Source organism: Chiloscyllium plagiosum, chromosome 20 (genome assembly GCF_004010195.1).
Source record: "Chiloscyllium plagiosum isolate BGI_BamShark_2017 chromosome 20, ASM401019v2, whole genome shotgun sequence".
NCBI lineage: Eukaryota > Metazoa > Chordata > Chondrichthyes > Orectolobiformes > Hemiscylliidae > Chiloscyllium > Chiloscyllium plagiosum.
In genome coordinates, this window is record NC_057729.1 from 17,147,153 (window position 1) to 17,159,820 (window position 12,668).

At 38.0% G+C, this 12,668-nt stretch overlaps 1 protein-coding gene across 5 annotated transcripts in view; it reads left to right on the top strand.

Moving 5' to 3' along the window:
- The window catches only part of LOC122560043 (teashirt homolog 2), a 480,378-nt gene that overhangs the window by 129,261 nt on the left and 338,449 nt on the right, over window positions 1-12,668 (top strand). The window contains exon 1 of one of the 5 annotated variants that reach the window (XM_043710224.1): window positions 3,672-3,718. The exons of the other annotated variants lie outside the window; for them this stretch is intronic. The gene's annotated coding sequence lies outside the window, so the exon portion shown is untranslated. Of the gene's footprint in view, window positions 1-3,671; window positions 3,719-12,668 lie in introns of those variants that run through there. 5 annotated transcript variants of the gene reach the window in all.

Below are 12,668 nucleotides of genomic sequence, written 5' to 3' on the forward strand. Positions count from 1 at the left end.
GGGCCGGGTGGTGGCAGGTGGGACTAGATTGGGTTGGGATATCTGGTTGGCATGGAGGGGTTGGACCGAAGAGTCTGTTTCCATGCTGTACATCTCTGACTCTACGCTTGTGAATTTCATTCTCCCGCCAATAAACTTTACTGAAATCCTTGTGAAAATCCAAGCCTATAATGTTCTTGTTTAAAAATGATCTCACCGATGACAGAACTGCTGTGTGCTTATCCATATAAGACCAAGAGCATAAGACAGGTGAATTCCTGTGTTAATAACTGCATCCCTGATGGTTATAGTTAGCAGGCAAGATGACTCATAAGACACAAGCTGTTCATATTGTGAGATTATTTGCAGTATCAAAATTAGCATATTTGTGTCATTCAATGCTATCAGTGCTTTGATCTGATTGTTTTTAATTAAATGCAAATGAAAAACAATTATGTTTGAATTTATTGGCCTCTTAAAACCAGGGCAAGTGAATGTTTTGTTGGCATGTTTATGTACAGTGAGACTTAATTGGATAATCTGGCAAACAGAGCAGCTTTTAGTTGAGTCCTTTACCTGAAAGTAGGGATTTTAAAGATAGAATTACAGTGTGGACAAAAAAAAATTGTGGAATGCAGAAGAGCATTTCCTCTGACTGTTGGTTGTGGAATTGTGAATATATTTTTAAACGAATAAGTTCATGGAAACAGCCAACAAGATGTGATTCCTCCCCATTACACTTTATTGGATGCTGATTATTTCTTGAATGCTAATTTTTGAAGCTATTGAAATTGTTTACATGGTTTTAGATGTTGATGTCAAATATGACTCAATACGTCCTTAATTCAGTATGTGATACCATTAGCCCCTACATTAATATTTCCTAGTCTTACACTAATTTAATGTCTACATTTTTGAAATACTTTGATGATAAGTTGGCATGATTATCCTGCTGCTGAATAACATTTTCAAAAGAATCTTTTAAAAATTCCAGTGAAATGGTCAGCATTCCCTCATTGCTTCTTCCAAACAGTGATGCATCAATACTGACAGATGCCCAGATATCAGCAAACAAGGACCCACAGTGAATAGCACTTAGACAAAACAATGAAACCAACATTATGAGCCATTATTGAAGCGTTTGATGCAAAATAAAATTTGGAGGCAATCAAGTGAACAGGTAGGAAACTGTTGAAACATTCTGATGTCCAGGAGCTGACTGAGAAGCCTGCTGTTTGTGACTGTAAAGTGTAACTCATATTCAAATGTTGTTGAGCAACATTCTACCAGAGGGCGACACAGAGCCAGCAATGTAACTGCAGTCTGCCTCCTACCAGTGGATACTTGTTAATGTGTTTTGGTTTTGGTTTAGTGGTAGTACTGTGACCTCTAAACCAGAAAATCTGGGCTCATGCCCCACCCTTGGACCTGAACAAACAATCTAGGTGGATACCAGCGCAAAACACGGAATGTGGAGGTCGGGGTAGCGGTTGGCTGTTGTTCAAATGAAAGACTAAAATGGGTCCTGTCTGTCTGTCCATATGACTAAAAGAAATCCCGCCACTTATTTGTTTTGAAGAAATGCCAAAGAGTACCCTCAGCTTCCAGTATTTAAGTCTTAATCATGCAAATATAGCTTCATTGCAGAAATGAATAACTAGTACCACTGGTGTTCCTGAGATCTTGTTATACGTAGTGACTGCTTTTGCATTTTAAAAAAAGCAGTGACTACATTTTAAACGCACTTAATTGACCATCTAGAACTTAGAAAGATCCTGAAATTGAGAAAGATGCCACTTAAATCCAAGTTAATTCTTTCCACTCTGTGATATGGAAATAAATCATTTATTCATCATTGTGCTTCTTCTACATGTTGTGAACAAAAATTCAGAACTATAAGGGAAGTCATTGGACGGTAGAGTACATTTGTCAAAGTAAAAGAGAATTGCGATTTTCATTAATCTAATTGGTTTTATGTCAGTAGTACATCAGTCTTAAGCGGTTGATTAGACTGGCAGTCTCAGCATTTGCAGATACAGTGTTTGCCTGGTAATTTATGTTTGATTGTTTCATTCTTTTAAGAACAGTTTTAGAATGAGATTATTCTACAATTTACTTGGGCGAAAACGGTCTGACAGGCACAAGAAATCTCCCCCCTTTCAGTAAAGGCAGTGGAGAAAAATAGCCATATTATGAAAATTTGCTTTTAGAGAAATAGAATGCAGATTTAGGCAAAAGAAATGGCAGATGGAGTTTAATCTGAACAAATGCCAGGTGATGCATTTTGAAAGATCAAATTCAAGTGTGAATTATACAATAAATGGCATAACCCTTAGGAGTATTGACATAGAGAGGAATATGGGCAAGAAGGACCACAGATCCCTAATGTGGCAAGACAGGTGGATAAAATGGTCACGAAGGCATACAGCACGTCTGCCTTCATTGACTGGAGCATTGAATATAAAAGTTGGCAAATTATGTTACAGCTGTACAAAACTTCAATTAGGCCACATTTGGAATTTTGCATGCAGTTCTGGTTGGCCAGACGCTTTGGAGAGAAGGTTTATCAGAATGTTGCCTAGTCTGGAGGGTTTTAGGTATGAGGACAGGTTGGACAAACCAGGATTGTTTTCACAGGAAAGGTGGAGGCTGAGGGGAGACCTGATGGAGGTTTACCAAATTGAGAGGCATAGATTGGTGGATAGTCAAAGGCCTTTTCCTAGGGTAGGAAGTTAAACCACAAAAGGGTATTGGTTCAAGGTGAAGGGGGGCATGTTTAGGGGAGAAGTGCAGGGAATCTTTCACACAGGGTGGTCGGTGCCTAGAATGCACTACCAGTGGATGTAGTGGAAGCAGGCATGTTAACAACATTTAATGCGTGTCATGATGGACACATCAACATAAAGCAAACAGAGGGATAGATACTGTGCTTGGGCAATAAGGATTAGGATTTGACACATGTTTGGTGGGCCAAAGGACCTGTTACTGTGCTGAATCGTATTAGATTAGATTAGATTAGATTAGATTAGATTACTTACAGTGTGGAAACAGGCCCTTTGGCCCAACAAGCCCACACCGACCCTCCGAAGAGCAACCCACCCAGACCTATTCCCCTACATCTAACACTATGGGCAATTTAGCATGGCCAATTCACCTTACCTGCACATCTTTGGACTGTGGGAGGAAACCGGAGCACCCGGAGGAAACCCACGCAGACACGGGGAGAATGTGCAAACTCCACACAGTCAGTTGCCTGAGGCGGGAATTGAACCCATGTCTATTGCATAAAAATAAAAATCTATCATTAATTTGCAGTATTTCCTCCAATGATATGACTGCTATTTAGCCAAGAAGGTCTAAAAATTTAACATTTTTTAAAAAACTGCTACTTTTTAGATGACAAATGAGATTGCCAACAACCAGAAGAATTATCTTTGGTAATGTTTGCTGACACAGGAACATACACAGTAACAGCAGCATCTCGTAAATAAATTGAAATGAAGAATATGTGAGTGTTAATTTTGTCTGTTAATCCTCTTTTAAGCTTGATTTATGATTTGTCCCTTGATTTTACCATTACTTATATCCATTGTTCGTAGCTTTTGCTTAATTGTTTTCCATCTACAGGAATTATACAAAGTCATGGTGCTTTCACAGAGTAATGAAGACCAAAAGGCAGTATCCAACATTCCCAAAGCCATCTTATTATACTAGAGGTTTTGCATCCAAACACATGAAGGTGAGCATGTACAGTCAGAAATTCTCTTCTGATGGTTGATGTCAGCAGACACTTTTAGTTTTGCTGCTACTTGTTGAATTGTATAATCCCCTTGCCCTCACACAGTTACAAATGGATGTCATGTTGTTCTCGTATGTCACTTTGTCTGACCATCTAATTACCTTTAAAAAGCTCACCACACCATTTAAGGTTAAACTGCTTCATCAAAATTTAAATATACTTTATAGAGGCAGATGGGAACTTATTGTTCTAGAAATTGTCCTTCGATCGACTCATCAATAAGACTTAGCATATTATCTTCATAATGAAATAGGATAAAAGTGACTTCTCAAATTCTGTTCAGACTCCCAAAGTAACATCATTCCATTGTTCCAGTGTAGCTATTACGTTATCTTGTTCTCTGTAAATGTTGATACATCACCTCACTAATTTAATGAGTACTTTTCTCAAGCTATGGAAATCCTGCAATGTTATTTTTAAAACTGGTGAGTATGAAAGTTGGTCTTGAATTTCAATCTTATTTGAGATTGCACTGGCACTGAAAAGCTGCTGTTCCATCTCAATAATAATGTAAGAATCTTTGGTTGTTGCTGGTGGAGAGCTTGGAAGCCAGAAAGGCAAATAATTAGATGGACTGGTGTCATACCTGACTCCATTGTTGTATATGGATCTAAAAGGGTGAGTAGCTGACTGATTGAAATAAGCATGGCCCACTATGTGATGAAGACTTGGTGGGAGAGTAGACTGGGCAGCTCGGTGGCTCGGTGGTCAGCACTGCTGCCTTACAGCGCCAGAGACTCCAGTTCGATTCCAGCCTCTGGCAACTGTCTGTGTGGAGTTTGCACATTCTCCCTGTGTCTGTATGGGTTTCCTCCGGGTGCTCCAGTTTCCACCCAGAGTCCAAGCATGTGCAGGTTAGGTGATTTGGCTATGCTAAATTGCCCATAGTGCTAGGTGCATCAGTCATAGGGAAATGGGTCTGGGTGGATTTCTCTTTGGAGGGTCGATGTGGACTGGTTGGGCCAAACGTCCTCCCAGCAGTCTTTGTAATAATGTAGAGCCTATTTTTGTAACCAACTATAAATTGTTGAATAGAAGCTTTTACTCTTCAAAGCTCTTTCTGTTAGACAATATGATGATTACCCTCACACGCACTTGCCCGCAAATGCTCCGAAGGAAACACAAATTAATGGCAGTCCACACAATATGGATATTTGGAGTTCCAATGTTTAGAATTCAAAATTTAGCTTCAGGTCAAGGTTGCAAACCTTGCATTCAACATGGGGGTGCGACGAGGAAGGTGACAAAAGCATTTGTTTGGATGCAAAATTTCTAGTATAATAAGATGGCTTTGGGAATTTTGGATACTGCCTTTTGGTCATTCATTATTCTGTGAAAGCACTTCGTATAACTCCTAGTAGGACAACTCAAATTTGCATTGAGTTTTCCTTTTAAGTTCATTTTTGCTTAGATAGAAAACAATTAAGCAAAAAGCTACGAACAATATAAGTAACGGTAAAATCAAGTAATAAGTCAGAAATCAAGCTTAAAAGAAGATTAACAGATGAATAATTAATTAGACAGCTTAACAATGACACTGCAAATATTCCTCTGAACAAATTGTGAAATGGTAAAGGAACTGGAAAACTGGTATACTAAGAGTGCCGAAGTGGAAGAAGGAGGAGAAAATAAAATATTGCATTTACATATCCAGGAAATGTCACTTACCCAGGGGAATGAAAATTATTAGGGATTAATTCAAATGTTGCCCACCAATGAGCTCCTCTAAAGGGAAGAAGTAACAAAGCAAAAAAAGACTAAAATATTAAATTAGCACATACAAAGTGTTAATAGAAGGAGAGTAAGTGCCGATAGTGGCAGATAAGAAAGAGTGAGAGATCAGACAACTATGAGAAACTAATAACATGTTAGTCAGATCACCTCAGTGGACAAACCAAAGGACTTCAAATATTTAGTACAAAATGTCTCTCCTTTGGTCAACCTGACCACAAAAAGACTTGGTGTCCTTGTGCACTAGTTGCTGAAACTAAGCACGCAGGTGCTGCAGATGGTAGAGAAGCCTTCAGAGCACGAGGTTTTGAGAACAGTAATTAGGTGAGACCATACTTTCAATGGAAACATATACTGGCAATGGCAGGAGTGCAACAAAGGTTTACGTGATTGATTATTGGGATGGCAGGACTGACGTATGAAGAGAGAGTAGATTGGTTAGAACTATATTCACTGGAGTTCTGAAGAAGAAGGGAGGATGAGATATGGTAAATGCAAAAATGATGTTCCCAATGACTGGGGAGTTCAGAACCAGAGATCACAATCTAAGGATTCAGGATAGGCCATTTTTAGGATTGAAATGAGGAGAAATGTCTTCATCCAAAGAGTGGTAAGCCTGTGGAATTGTCTGCCATAGAAAATGTTTGAGACCTTAATGCACTTATAAAATTATGAGGGGCATAGCGAAGGTGAATATCAAGGATCTTTTTCCCCTGTGTTGGGGAGTTCAAAACTAGGGTGCATATTTTAAGATGAAAGGAGAAAGATATAAAAGGGACCTGAGGGGCAACCTTTTTGCACAGAGTGGTTCATGTGTAAAATGGATTGCCAGAGAAAGTGGTGGATGCACAGTTACAAGGATGAAAAAACATTTGGATCAGTTCATGAATAGGACATATTTGGAGGGATATGGGTCAGGCACAAGCAGATGGAACTGGTGTAGTTTGGGAATATGGTCAGCATGGACTGGTTGAACCGAAAGGTCTGTTTCTGTGCTGTATGACTCTAAAACATTGAATATATTCAAATAGAAGTTACAAAAGAGATCGAAGGGTATGGGAACAGCAACTAAATTGGATCATCATACATGATCATATTGAATGGCAGAGCAGGCTTAAAGGGCCGAATGGCCTACTGCTTCGACTTCATATGTCTCTACAGAGATTCTCTGTTATAATCTTGAATCAAACAACAACAGTAATGGAGATAATGGAGTTAATGTCAAAAATAAAGCAAGATGAGAGGTATATTGAAGAGGTGTGATGAAGTAAAGTTAATTACCAAATAGGTTTGAACAATGCAAACAATGCAAAAATTGCCAGAACCTTGAATGTAGAAAATTTGTATATGCAAATCTCTGGAAATTTGTTGCTTTGTTTTCTTCATTTATTTTTAAAACAACACCGGTGCAATTCCTGCATTATATTCACCATTCCTTGCTGTGTTTCTGTTTCAAAACCTAAATTAAAACTTGGCTTCTTTAAAGTTTATGGTGGAAAAGAGTACACGTTTTGGAGGTACCACACAGTGGAAAGGTGCTCCGATGACACCAGTGTGCATCAACAAATTGAGAGCACATCACCTAAAGATTTCTGATGCTTACTGGCTGTGACATACTCAGATTGTTTGTCCCAATTAAATTAAATATTTATTTTAAAGTCAAAATCCTTTGCATTGCTCCAGGTAATGGCTAATGAATTCTGGGATGGCCTTATCAATTTGCTAATGGTCAGGAAAGGGAATCTCAGAAAAACAATTTCATAATTAAATGCCAGTTTTGGCTTAGTGGACACCACACTTGCCCATGAACCAAAAAGATTACAATTTCACAGCCCACTTTAGGGCTTCAGCACATAATCCAGGCTCACATTTTTAAATGAAAGCATGCTGTGTTATAATTCGGATAAAATATTAGACCAAGGCTCTGTCTACTTGATTGGGTGCAATAAAATAATTGGAATGACTATACCAAGAGCTTTGTTTTCTGCAGTCATCTTTGATTGGAACTCTATCAAATCCCTTCAGGAAATCTAAGAATGGCACATCCACTGCTTCCCCTTTATCCACAGCTTGTGTTACCTCCTCAAATAATTTCAATAGATTATCAAACATGATTTCCCTTTCCCAATACCAGATTGATGCTGCCTGATTACCTTGAACTTACCTAGGTGCTCTGCTATATTTTCATTAATAATAGCTTCTAATTTTTCCCTGAGACAGATGTTAACCTAGATGTTAAGGCAAGGAAGGCAACATACACCTTTTACCCCGTATTTGAAGATGAGAGCAAGGATGTCCTGGATAATAATCCAATTCACCAACACTGCTGAAAACACACATCTTTTGTGTCATTTACTGTTTTGTGTAGCCTTCCAGTGCAAATGTCAGCCTGAAAAACCAGAAACACATTTCAAATGTAATTCATTAACTGTGAAATACTCCATAAATACTAATATCTCCAAAAAATTCAGTGTAAATCTTGCATGTCCACTTTGCCATTTTCTTGAACTGGATTACAACACACGCAATCAGGAGTCAGGAACAAGGTTCAAATAGAAGGTTTGGCACTGACCAGAATTTTGTCAGTTTGCTGACTGCAGTTCACCACAGGCAGACAGGATAGGTCTGCTATACGGAGTGCTTTTCGATGCTGTGGCTGAAGAGGAGAGGAACTGGCAGAGAATGAGCCAAGCTTAGAGTGGTGATCATTGCTCATCCCTGCTGCAATCGATGCCCAGGCTGCATTCAGCAGGTGCGAAGTCCTTCTATAGTTTTCATTGGGAAGCACAGCCTTCTGCTAATCCAGCAAGGTCCAGATGAGAACCTGCAGGGAGGCATCATGAACCTTTCAGGCCACACATTCTCCTGAAATGTGTGTCCGCTTCAGAATGCAGTGATAGCAAGTTGACTAGTATCTCTTCATAGCTAATTGCCTGATCATCATACAATTACACATCGTCACTTGTCTTTATTCCTAATTCGTAGGTCGTGTGCTTCCAATCCCACCATTGGGACATTTATCAGTGCAACACCATTCCACCAAGTATGAAGATATGATTAGTAAATAACTTTATTCCTGCTGACATTATAAAATGAACTGAGTACAGAAACATGAGGACAGGTAGAATTATGTTTAGCTATATACATTATGTATGTGCAGAGGCATGGATGACATGTAAGTAATGTGGTGATTGGCTACTTTGGGATATGGCATATGTTAGAATGGAAAAAAAAACTGATCATTATATTTGAACCCACACAAAGTACCACTCAGCTATCAATTCTGCCCATCATGACTGGCATTGGCCTTTGGTCTAGCAACACCTCAAATTTCAAATTCTCAACATTCTGCTCAGATCCCTCCATGGTTTTGCACCTCCCTATTCAACCATATGACCATCTGCATTCCTCCTGTAACATCCTCTTGTATGTCTCTTTCCTTTCACAATTGATGGCTATGCCTACAATCCCCAAGTGGTGGGATTTGCTTTTTAAAGTTCTCCATTTTCCCAAATCTCTCCTCCGTTTCTCCAAATCTCTCTCCTCCTTTAAGATTTTCTTCAACATTGACCTCTTTGACCAAGCTTTTTAGGACATTTTCCAGTGTTAAAGGTACTACCAAAATGCGTTGCTATTGCGTTCTCATTTTTGTTTTTCATTTAAATCCAAGATGTTCAAAGAAAGGAATGCTTGTTGGCTTTCTTACTGTAATTACTTTAGATATTCTCTACTGCTCCCAAGTAACTTGAATGTCCATTGCAGTGGCCCAGAGCTTTATATTTCATTCAGTTTTGAAGACCAGCATTGTTAAATACCATATCCCACATTTCTAATTGCGATTATGGCTGTTTACGATTCCCACAAGATGTCATAATTGCCATTAAAAGTGTAATTTAAATGTTAATTAATTATGTTCTTATTCCAAAGAGAAATGAGAGCTTTCTTGTACTCATTTGTTAATTGCTCCACCAAACTGCAATGCATTTGAATAATTTTGTTTGACTTAGTAAAATCTTTATAATATTGATTAGGGAATTTGATATGTTAAGTAATAACTAACTGAAGTTGTAGGATATTCATCAATTTTTTGATCTAAACAAAAATGAAAAAGAAAGCATGAATCACTCTTGCAGTTTTAGCAAATTGTTATGCACTTGCTTGCAAGGGGATACCAAGCAAAAGCCTTAGCGCTGATATAAAATAACTCTGACCCATAAACACTCCACTTTCTCTCCATGGGTCACTGCTTTGTGCTATTAGTGAGCAAGTTTTTTACGTTGTCACCAATCTTCCATTGCATTGCTAATAGACCACTTGTTATTGTTGTAATAATCACATGGGTAATAAAACATTGACATTCATATTTAATTACCAGAGTTAAATCAGATTTTCAGGACATAATTGATGACAATCTAGAATGTCTTTTTATTTTTTCTAGATACTAATTGGATGATTTTTATATGTGATAAATCATTAAACTACTAAATCCTTTTTCCACTACAAGTATAGGAGTGAGGGGTGAGATTTTGAGAGCTATATAAAGTCCTATATAATGGTCTTGACAAGGTCAATATGAAGGGCAGGAAGGATGTTTCCTCTTGGCGGTGTGTTCACTAGGGTGCACTGTTTTAAAATTAATGGTCACCATTTCTGGTGACTGTTTCATTATCTGAGGAATCACAAATATGCTGAACTTTGTGCCATTATCAGTGAACATCCCCACTTTGGAAGGTCATTGATGAAGCAGCTGAAGATGGTTGGGCAAGAACATTGCGGTTTGAGTTGAAATAATGTTACAAAAATGCAAATTGATGTACCAGAGTGGTGGCACAGTTATATGTTTGGAAACACATTTTAGGGACAACTATGACACCGAAGTTATATATACACTGGTTAGATATCAGACATTTGTCAAGGAGAGCAAGGAAGTTGGTAGTGGGAACTGGTTCCCCAATATTGGATAGCAGATAAGCATTTTGGTAATTTAGTTGTGGTGAAGGGATCAAAAGAAATGGTGATGAGGTGGTGTTGATGGTCATCAGCATGCACTTAAAACTGAACAACAACTATAAATATTAAATGAATTAATTTTTAATTATCAAAAAGTAATATTTTATCATAAGTTGTTATTTAAATAATCATTAAAATAATGGTTCCAACATGCAAAGAAACAAAGACTTGCATTTATAAAGCACCATTTTCACCCTCTGGCTACCTTAAAATGCTTTTAGCTGTTGACTTATTTAGGAAGTATAATCCATTATAATGCAGAAAATGTAGTAGTCAATTTGTACAAAGCAAGGTCACACAAATCTAATGTGATAATGACAAGATTTGTAAAAAGAAGATTTGATTGAGGGAGGGGTTTATTGGTGAGGGGTTTATGGAGAACTCCCCCATGGTTTTCATTCAAATAATACCACTGGAGTTCTCTATTCATCTGAAAGGCCAGATGAGACTTGGTTTAACAACTCATTTAAAGAAGTCAATTCAAAGTGTAACCCATCCAAAAGGAGCCCAAACTGGAAGTATTCTGGGGATTGCAGAACGGTATGGCAAATATTGACTAGACCTTGCATGGTTGGAAGTTAAGGTCAGAAACGCTGTTAAGCATTTGAATAATGTGTCCAGCTGTGAGAAGGAAAGAGGGAATGAATTCAATGCAAAATATAAGATTAACAAAAAGAAACCTGCTCCTTGAATCAGGACATTATCAAGTAATTTGGACTTTCTCCCAAAAGCATGAGAGATACATTATCCAAGTCATCATCACCTGTGGGTACCTACAGAAGGAGCTCCTGACTGTTTAAAGGCATTGCAAAAACCATTGATCTCCCACTACAGGATTAAGTAGCCCAGTATATAAACATTCTTAAATTGAATGTGAGCTCATTTTCACGTGGAATCAGGTGTTAAATTAATATGCAATTATGCACAACTGTGCTTTCAGTGCAACATTGTTGGTCATGCAGCATTGCCATCTTCAGAATCCATGTTGATTGCTGTTATCATTGTACAAATAATCATCAATTTAGACATCATAGTGAATTTCCTTAATCTATTTGATGGGTCAGAAGGTGCCTCTTTTTGATTTTATTGCCCTTTTTGAATTTGAAACTGCAGTGCTCATTGCTAACCCTCTTGTAGCCCCTTGGGGTCCAGGAACTCCTTCATAATGATAGTCAATGGTTCATTAATCTGCTCATTTAGTCTCACTTAGTATTCTGGGGTACATTTCTCATAATGTTAGAGAATGTTTGGAAGGCCTTTTAACGTGCCTTGGATGTTCGTTTATTCCCCAGAATGCTTGTAAGCGTTAAACCTTTCAATGCATATTTCACACGTTACAGCTTAAGAAGTCACTTTCATGATGTTAAATCTTGAGGCATAATGAATTATCAGAATAAATTTCCAACACTGTAGTAATCATTTGAAGCATCTGTAAATTTCATCTTGCAAGGTATGATAGCAAAGGCTTATTGTGTAAATTCATTGTTCTCTTCAAAAAATGCTTTAATAAAAATGAGTATCTGACATCAGAGGATCTCATTATCAGAGCAGCTTGCTCTCTCTATCCATGAGCAGCTGGTTTTAGTCACAGCAAGTCGTAAAATATCACTGTTTCCTAAAACCAATACAGCTGGGAGATTTTGTGCCAAATTTCATGCTGTGTGTCCTTCATGCACCAGTCTTCAGAAACGACCACGTTTTCAGTCTCTCAGGCTCCCAGTCAATATTTTCAAAGATGGATGCTGCTTTAAAGCAAATATTGATTGTGGGTATTGAAGATAAGGTGCCATTTGTCATTGCTAATATTATTTAGAGTTATTGTTAAAAGCTGTAACATGAGAGGTGACCAGGCTTAAGGGAAAACGGGGAATAGAGAGTGCCTCAGCTGTGATAGATGAATGCACGGTCTTGGCTTTTATTGCAAGGAAGCTGTTGGCTGCTGTTTGGTTTACCTTTTTCCAAGAAAAACAGTTTGATGGGTTATGGAAGTGAACAGTATCATTCTGTCATAAATGTCGTGAACCTTCCATGGTGGTCTGTTCATCTGTGGGGGAAGAAAGGTCAACTTCTTTACAAAATCCTTTCAACAGGAACATGCTATTTACAGATGTAGGAAAATGGATGTCTATAATAATTTCTAAGCTAAAAT